Source organism: Lolium rigidum, chromosome 1 (genome assembly GCF_022539505.1).
Source record: "Lolium rigidum isolate FL_2022 chromosome 1, APGP_CSIRO_Lrig_0.1, whole genome shotgun sequence".
NCBI lineage: Eukaryota > Viridiplantae > Streptophyta > Magnoliopsida > Poales > Poaceae > Lolium > Lolium rigidum.
In genome coordinates, this window is record NC_061508.1 from 68,650,493 (window position 1) to 68,657,603 (window position 7,111).

At 50.3% G+C, this 7,111-nt stretch overlaps 1 pseudogene; it reads right to left on the reverse strand.

Annotated features, from left to right (window-relative positions):
- Positions 1-763: 763 nt before the first annotated feature.
- On the reverse strand, positions 764-2,859 carry LOC124646795 (annotated as a pseudogene).
- Positions 2,860-7,111: the final 4,252 nt, after the last annotated feature.

Below are 7,111 nucleotides of genomic sequence, written 5' to 3' on the forward strand. Positions count from 1 at the left end.
CTGGTGCTTCTCCCGGCCATTATTGCATTTGCGGTGGCGCCGCTGCCTGCCGTGCCAATGTGTCTGCATCTTCCCGCGTTCATCATTGTCACCGACGACCTCTGCCTTGCCATATTCTCCTCGCTGGCGCCTCCCTGTTTCGGTTGCTGCTCTGGGTCGCCCGCGGTGACTGAACGAGGAAGATGTATGTCTGCAAAAAAAACATTACGACATATTTACATATTTTAGTTACTATTACTTTGGTCTTACTGAATCACTAGGTTTTCTCACAAATTATCTGATTTTTACAATCATGGATAGTAACATTTACATTTGAATGTAGAGAATAACTATCATTTGGCATCAGTTAATGGTTTCTTATTTCAGCTTGTCTAAATTATGATGTGTCTGTACACTAAATAGTGTCTACATACATCCTTTTTTTTACAAATCTATGACATCTATTTATGGTCAGAGGTAGTACATGAGATTGGAAGGAAAGTGTAACTGACAATGTGTTGTTGATGAATTACATGGCCAGAACTTCGACACATGTTACCAAATAAGAACATCTTTATCATTAAAGGGAAAATTAAAGAAAATAATATAACAGGTTTCTGTATGCCAGACTATAATATGCTGATATAGGCACCGACAAAGCACTGTATAAAGACAAATCAAATAGGTGTTTTACTTTCGATTGCTGCTTCCTACAAACTAGTACTAGTACAACAATACAAACTTAAAAAAATGAGGCCAACCAATCTATATGAGAACAAGAAGATCAACCAATCCCAAGTTTCCTATCCAATACAGAACACAGCTGTGTCATGTCCGTGCAATCCACTGGACCTTTTCTGCAAAATGCTTTGATCACAGTAGCATATACCCTGCTATCTAAAGGAATTCCCTTTGCTAATATATCATCAAACAATCTCAGTCTCTCCGATATGTCCACTCCTAGCCAACCAATATATCAGATGCGCTACGGGCTCTGCAGGGGCCCTCATCAATGTGGCTGGCGAAATTGGTGGCCTGGGACTTCCTCCCAGACCAACAGAGGCAATCAACAAGTATATTGTATGTGATCATATCTGGGACTATTCGCAAAAAAAAAAAATTATATCTGAGACAATCTTCACTGCTTTGATATCAAAGAACAAAAAGCCAAGATCATCCTCCTTTACGGCACCGTAGAACTCACGGAGCAGGATGTTACAGGTCACGGTGCCCGCCACAAACCCCATGCAGCTGAAAACGAACTTGACGAGCTGGAACTTGCCTGTTGGGCATAGGCATCAAATCAAAATGGTGTATGTCTGCACGTCGGTTGTTATGGGCTTCAGCTGTGTCACGCGAAGAGAAGGATCATCCAATCCTAAGCATTCAATCCAACACCGAACACAGCTGTGTCATATCAGCGCATTCCACCGTACCCTTTCGGCAAAACGCCTTGATCACATTAGCGAAAAACCCTGCCATCCAAAGCGACTACTTTCGCTGCTAAGTCATCAAAAAGCCTCAAGGCCTCTGGAACATGCCCACTCCTGACCAGCCAATACGTCAGATGCGCTACAGACTTCGCAGGGTATCCTTCATCGATGTGCCTGACCAAATTGGCGGCCTGGGACCTCCTCCCAGACCTACAGAGGCAATCAACCAGTGTATTGTACTATCCTCCGTCCCAAATTAGTTGTCTCAAGTTTGTTAAAATATGGATGCATCAAGACACTAAAACATGTCTAGATACATCCATATTTAAAAAAATTTGGGACAACTAATTTGGGACGGAGGGAGTACGTGATTGTATCTGGCACAATCTTCGCTCCGTTGATATCAGAGAACAAAAAACCAAGCTCGTCCTCCCTTCCAGCACCATAAAACTCATGGATGAGGATGTTACAGGTCACGGTGTCCGCCACAAACCCCTTGCAGCCGAAGACGAACTTGGCGAGCTTGAACTTGCCGGCCCGGCACAGGCCCGAGATCAGAATGTTGTATGTATGCGCGTCAGGTGCTATCGGCTTCTTGAGCAGGTCCGTGAATAGGTTGAGGAATGAGGACGCGCAGTCACTGCATCTCCTTGCCGAAATGGTCCATGGCCGTGTTGTAGGTCACGACATCGACCTCGAAGCCCAGCTCCTCGCACAGCTCCAGCACCTCGTTGCCCACGTCCATGTCTGCTCCTGCGCGGCGTGATCCAGCAGTATGTTGAGACCGACCACCGTCAGCTGCAGCCCCTTGGCGACCATGATCTCGAGCTGCCGGAACGCGTCCTCGACGCGCCCGCACCGGCAGAGCCCGGCGATGTAGGTGATGTACGTCACCGCGTCCGGCACCCACCCGTCCCGGCCGCTCTCCTCGATGGCCCGCTCCACGGCGTGGAAGTCCCCGGCCTTGCACAGCCCGTGCACGTAGATGTTGTGGATGCCGACGTCCGGGTGGCACCCCGAGAGGCACATGGAGGCGATGAGCGCGTCGGCGGATTGCATGTCGCCGTTGGCGCAGTGGGCCTGGAGGATGGGCGCGTAGACGTGCGTGGTGAGCGGGTAGCCGAGCGCGCGCATTTCGTCGAGCACCTGGAGCGCGTCCGTGAGCCGCTCCGCGCGGCAGAAGGAGAAGACGAGGTCGGCGTAGTCGATGGGGGAGGGCGGGAGGCCGAGGCGGCCGCCGGCCAAGCGGAATAGGAACGGCGGGGACAGGGCGGTGGTGAAGCGCAGAGGAGAAAGCGAATTCGAACGGCGGCGGTTTGTAGCTGTGATGTTGCAGCCGAGCGATGGCGACGTGAGACTGAGATCTGATGGTGCTAGTCAGCTCTCCCTTCCTTGTGCCTGCTCACCTCAGACTCAGAGAGTCCTCCCCTTCTTCGGCGTCCTCCATCTCAACCGTGTGGCGCCGGACGATCACGACCCATGCATGGTCGCTAGCTGCATGGCACGCGGTGAGGAGAGCACGGTGTAGGTCCAGCTATGGATGATTGGACAACCGTGGCACTGCCCTACTAACTTCCCTATGCATGGAGGCAGCCTGGGGGCAAAAAATATTTTGAAAAAGATGAAATAGCTAGTTCTCAGTCACAGCGGACTGAGAATGAATCTCGTGCCCAATAGAATCCTGCAATGTTGGATTTGGTTTACTAGAGTTGCAAGTTATGTTGTAACTAATTTTTTTCAATTAGAAGAAAAAAAACACCTCTAAACTGTTAGATTTTCTTCATGATTAACGCATTTGTTACTTTTCATTTTTCTTCTCCTGAACATAACCTCTAAGAAGGTGTACATGTGTACATCATCTCGTTGCCCTGACCAGCTTGGCAAGATCAGCACCACTGTCACTTTAGCATTAATGCAATAAGAAATCATCGTCTCATTCAGTCGCCCGCGCGCATCGAGCGGGTCCTGCAACTGAAGCGCACAGATCACAGATCGGCCGCAGTAAACTTAAATCATGGGATCCCTTAAATCATCATCGAGCTAAACATGCGTGCCACGGCAGCGTGAAATGCCTGCATCGATCGAGTGCACGCATGCATGGCATGGCAGCGGCCCTGCAGCGCAGCGCAGCCTGCCGCGCTCTGCATCTCGCGGCAATGGCGTAAAAAACAAGCAACAGCACAAGCGGCGCGCCGGGGAGGGAGTACTGCCGGCCAGGCCAGGCGCGCGCGGCGGAGAAGTAGCCTGCGCCAGTACCGCCGGCCGTCCAAGCTCTCTCTCTCTCTCTCTTCTTCCCGAGCTTGAGTCTTGTCGTCACCTCTGCAGTTATTGCCTCTGAGCTCTGAGCTCTGAGCGCGCCATCGCTTCACGTAGAAAAAGGGCACTCCAGCATGCCTGCAACCAGCCGCGACGCAAATGCCGCGCCAGTCTGCGCTCGCTCTCGCTCGCTGCCGCACGCAGCAGCGTCTGCCGACTGCCGGAGCGCAGCGCAGGCAGCCCCAGTTTGCTCCACACATTTCCCGTAACTTGCCCTAGGCGCCTAGCTTCTCTGCCCGTTAAAGGGCCTACCTTTTTTTTTTTTTTTTTTTTTTTTTTTTTTTAAAGGGCCTACCTGGATTGCCAAATCTTTTCTCCTTTTCCTCGCAACAGGATAGATCGAGTCCATGGTTTACCACCCGAGCTGGCCGGCGACTGGATGCTCTTCACTTGGTTTTATCCATCCTAGTACTACATCTGATCCATCTGACAGGGTGATTCTTTCTTTCCTATAAAAATGAACCTTTTCAATCAGATATGGTTTTGCGAAAACCACAAATGTAGCCTGGTTTTATTTTTCCTTTTCCAAACTTTAAGACTTTTGATTTCAAAGTTTTAGAAATTTTTGTAAAAAATAGGTAGACCTAGAGAATTTTGTAATCTATAACTGTGTAGATTTTTAGATTGATATACATTATATTTTTCCTCTGTAAAAATGACAAAATCTCGCAAAATGACAAAATCTAGATTTTAATCTACCGTTCATTATTGTTCACCACTGATGAAATCAAGATTTGTTATTTTTGCTGAGCCTAAAATATAGCATATTCAATTTGAAAATTTCCACACTTGTAGATTACAATATTATCTATATCACAGTATTTTTCAATTTTATAGCATATTTAAAATGAAATTTTCATAGATTCGAAAATGGCCTAGATGTAGCCCGGCCTACAAAAGTCTATTCTCCATGGTTTTGCCACTATTTTACCGAATGCAAATGTATACATACTTTTGTGATAAATCCATTAATTACACCTAAGCACTCATCTTGCTCACGTGATCTCATACTATCCATCCTTGCCCCTCTCCTCGACCAACCTTAAAATTCGCCTTGAACTTTTTGGCCCCTCCCTTCTATTCTCGTGCGGCTCTACCAGCCAAATTTGGGGCGGGAGAGGGGACCAAATCCCCACTGTATAAGCAGTTTTAGGGTTTTCTTTTCCTACGTGGAGAATAATGTCACACTGTCGTTCTGCATGCCTTAGATGCCGACGAGCAGTGTGGTGAAGCTCATTCTTCTTTGTCTCTGGTGGTGGAGGAGAAGGGGCAGGGTCATTCTAGAAGGGCGTCCTTAAATAAGCTTAGAGCAATTCCAATAGTGTAGCTAAATGCATGTAGCTAGTGCCATGTACGTCATCTATAGCCTAACATGAGTACAACATATACACATAGTAGCTATAAAAGTATAAGTACTTTTATAATACATGGCTCACCTTTTAGTCTCACATAGTGCCTAGGAGCACGTGCTAGAGCTGGCTACAAGATAATAGCCCACTTACCTTCTCTCTCCTCTTCTCTTCCCTCCAACTAAGAGCAAGTACAATAAGATACAGTCAGCCGGCTATAAGAGATAAAATATTATAAATTTGCTTAGTTGGAGGAGAGAGATTAGGAGAGAGAAGAGGAGTGGGCTCTTATCTTGTAGCCAGCTCTAGCACGTGCTCCTAGGCACTATGTGAGACTAAAAGGTGGGCCATGTATTGTAAAAGTACTACACTTTTATAGCTCACTATTGTATATGTTGGATGTAAGTTAACTATAGATGACATGTCACTTGGCTTATAGCTAGCAGCTAGCTATGCTATTGGAATTGCTCTAAGCACAAATACTATATTTAATTTCTTATAGCCCGCTGACTCAGCCTTATTGTACATGCTCTTAGTGGAGCTAGGTCTCAAGCAGGTCTAGAGACTCTCCTTTCAGGTCTAGAGACTCTGTCTCCTTTTCAGTGCTTTCATGGTGACCGGAGGATACAAGTGGACATATTTGCTTCGCTAATGCTTCGCCCAATGATTATGTGGGAAGTTGGAGTATAGTTCTTCTCTTGTGCTCATGAGGCTGATTTCGGTGGAGGAGTTCATTAGCGGAGGCAAGTTTCTGTTAATGCTATCTATGGCTAGAGGAGCCGCTCCAGGCTCGGTTGTTAGTGTAGCCTAGGTCTTTTATTTCTCCATCGGAGAATCCAAGGAAAATGATTGTGTTCCTCCGGGGGATCTCGCGCGTGCAACCTCCTACTTCCTGGCCGTACGATGCGTTCATCGTGGGAAGTGTGGGTCGGTAGGATCGCACTCACGTGCACGTTTCCTGGCCACGCATCCACGTGGGGCCCACCTCAACCTTATCTTCTCGTTTCTTCTCTCCTTTTCTTCGTTTCTCTCACGGACACAGCGCCGCTGTTGTTTCTCTGGCTCACGGACACAGCGCCGCCGCCCCTCCCATCCACCAAGCTCCGCCGCCCCTCCCACCCACCAAGCTCCACCGCCCCTCCCACCACCGAGCTCCGCCGCCGACCCGGATCCTTGCTCCCGCGCGCCATCTCGGCTTGTAGGACGCCGTCGCCCCGGCTCGTCGGACGCCGCCTCACCCGACCTCCTCCTCCGCCCGTCGGCCCGCCCTCGTCGCCGGTCGCCTCCGCAGCTACCGCACCTTCCTAGGGCCCCACGTCGTGCTTCACCTGCCCTGCGTGTGGCCGCCGCCTCCCCGGACCTCCTCCTGCTGCAGCCGCCGCGCCGCGTCCTCGTCGGCGCCCAAGACGAGCCTCCCCTACGCGCGGTCACCGGTTCCCCTGAACCCCTGCATGTGCAACCCTCCAAGGTCGACGCCGCCCAAGGTCATGTCGTCGACCAGTGGTGGTGCTGGTGCGGACATAGCTGCTGCCACAATTGTCGACCGTGGCTTGCTACAAGGGGGGGCGAGGTTTGCTACAAGAGCGGCCGTGCTTTGCTACTACAGGAGGCCGACCTTGCTACCGGCGGTGGCGGCGCTGCTGCGAGCGGTGGGAGGCGTTGCTACAAGGGGAGGGAGGTCTTGCTACATTGGGCGCCGGAGCTTGCTACCGTGGGTGCCAGGTTTTGCTAAGGGGGGCGGACGGCCTTTGCTACCGGCGATGGGTATAGTTGGTACAACGGACGGGAGGCCTTGCTACCACAGGCACTCGTCTTTGCTACCTGTGGTGGGTACCTTCGCTGCCTGCGGTGGGGGTCTTCTTCGACGACGACTTCTCCGGCTACGACACCTTTCTGCTGCAAGTGCTGGTGCGCTCTGCTACCAGCGGCGGAAGGCGCTGCTACAAAGGGTGTCTAGCGTTGCTACCTGGCGACGATATCTTCTCCGGTGAATTTTCCGGCGACGACGTCTTCTCCGGCGAGCACCTCGGCAAC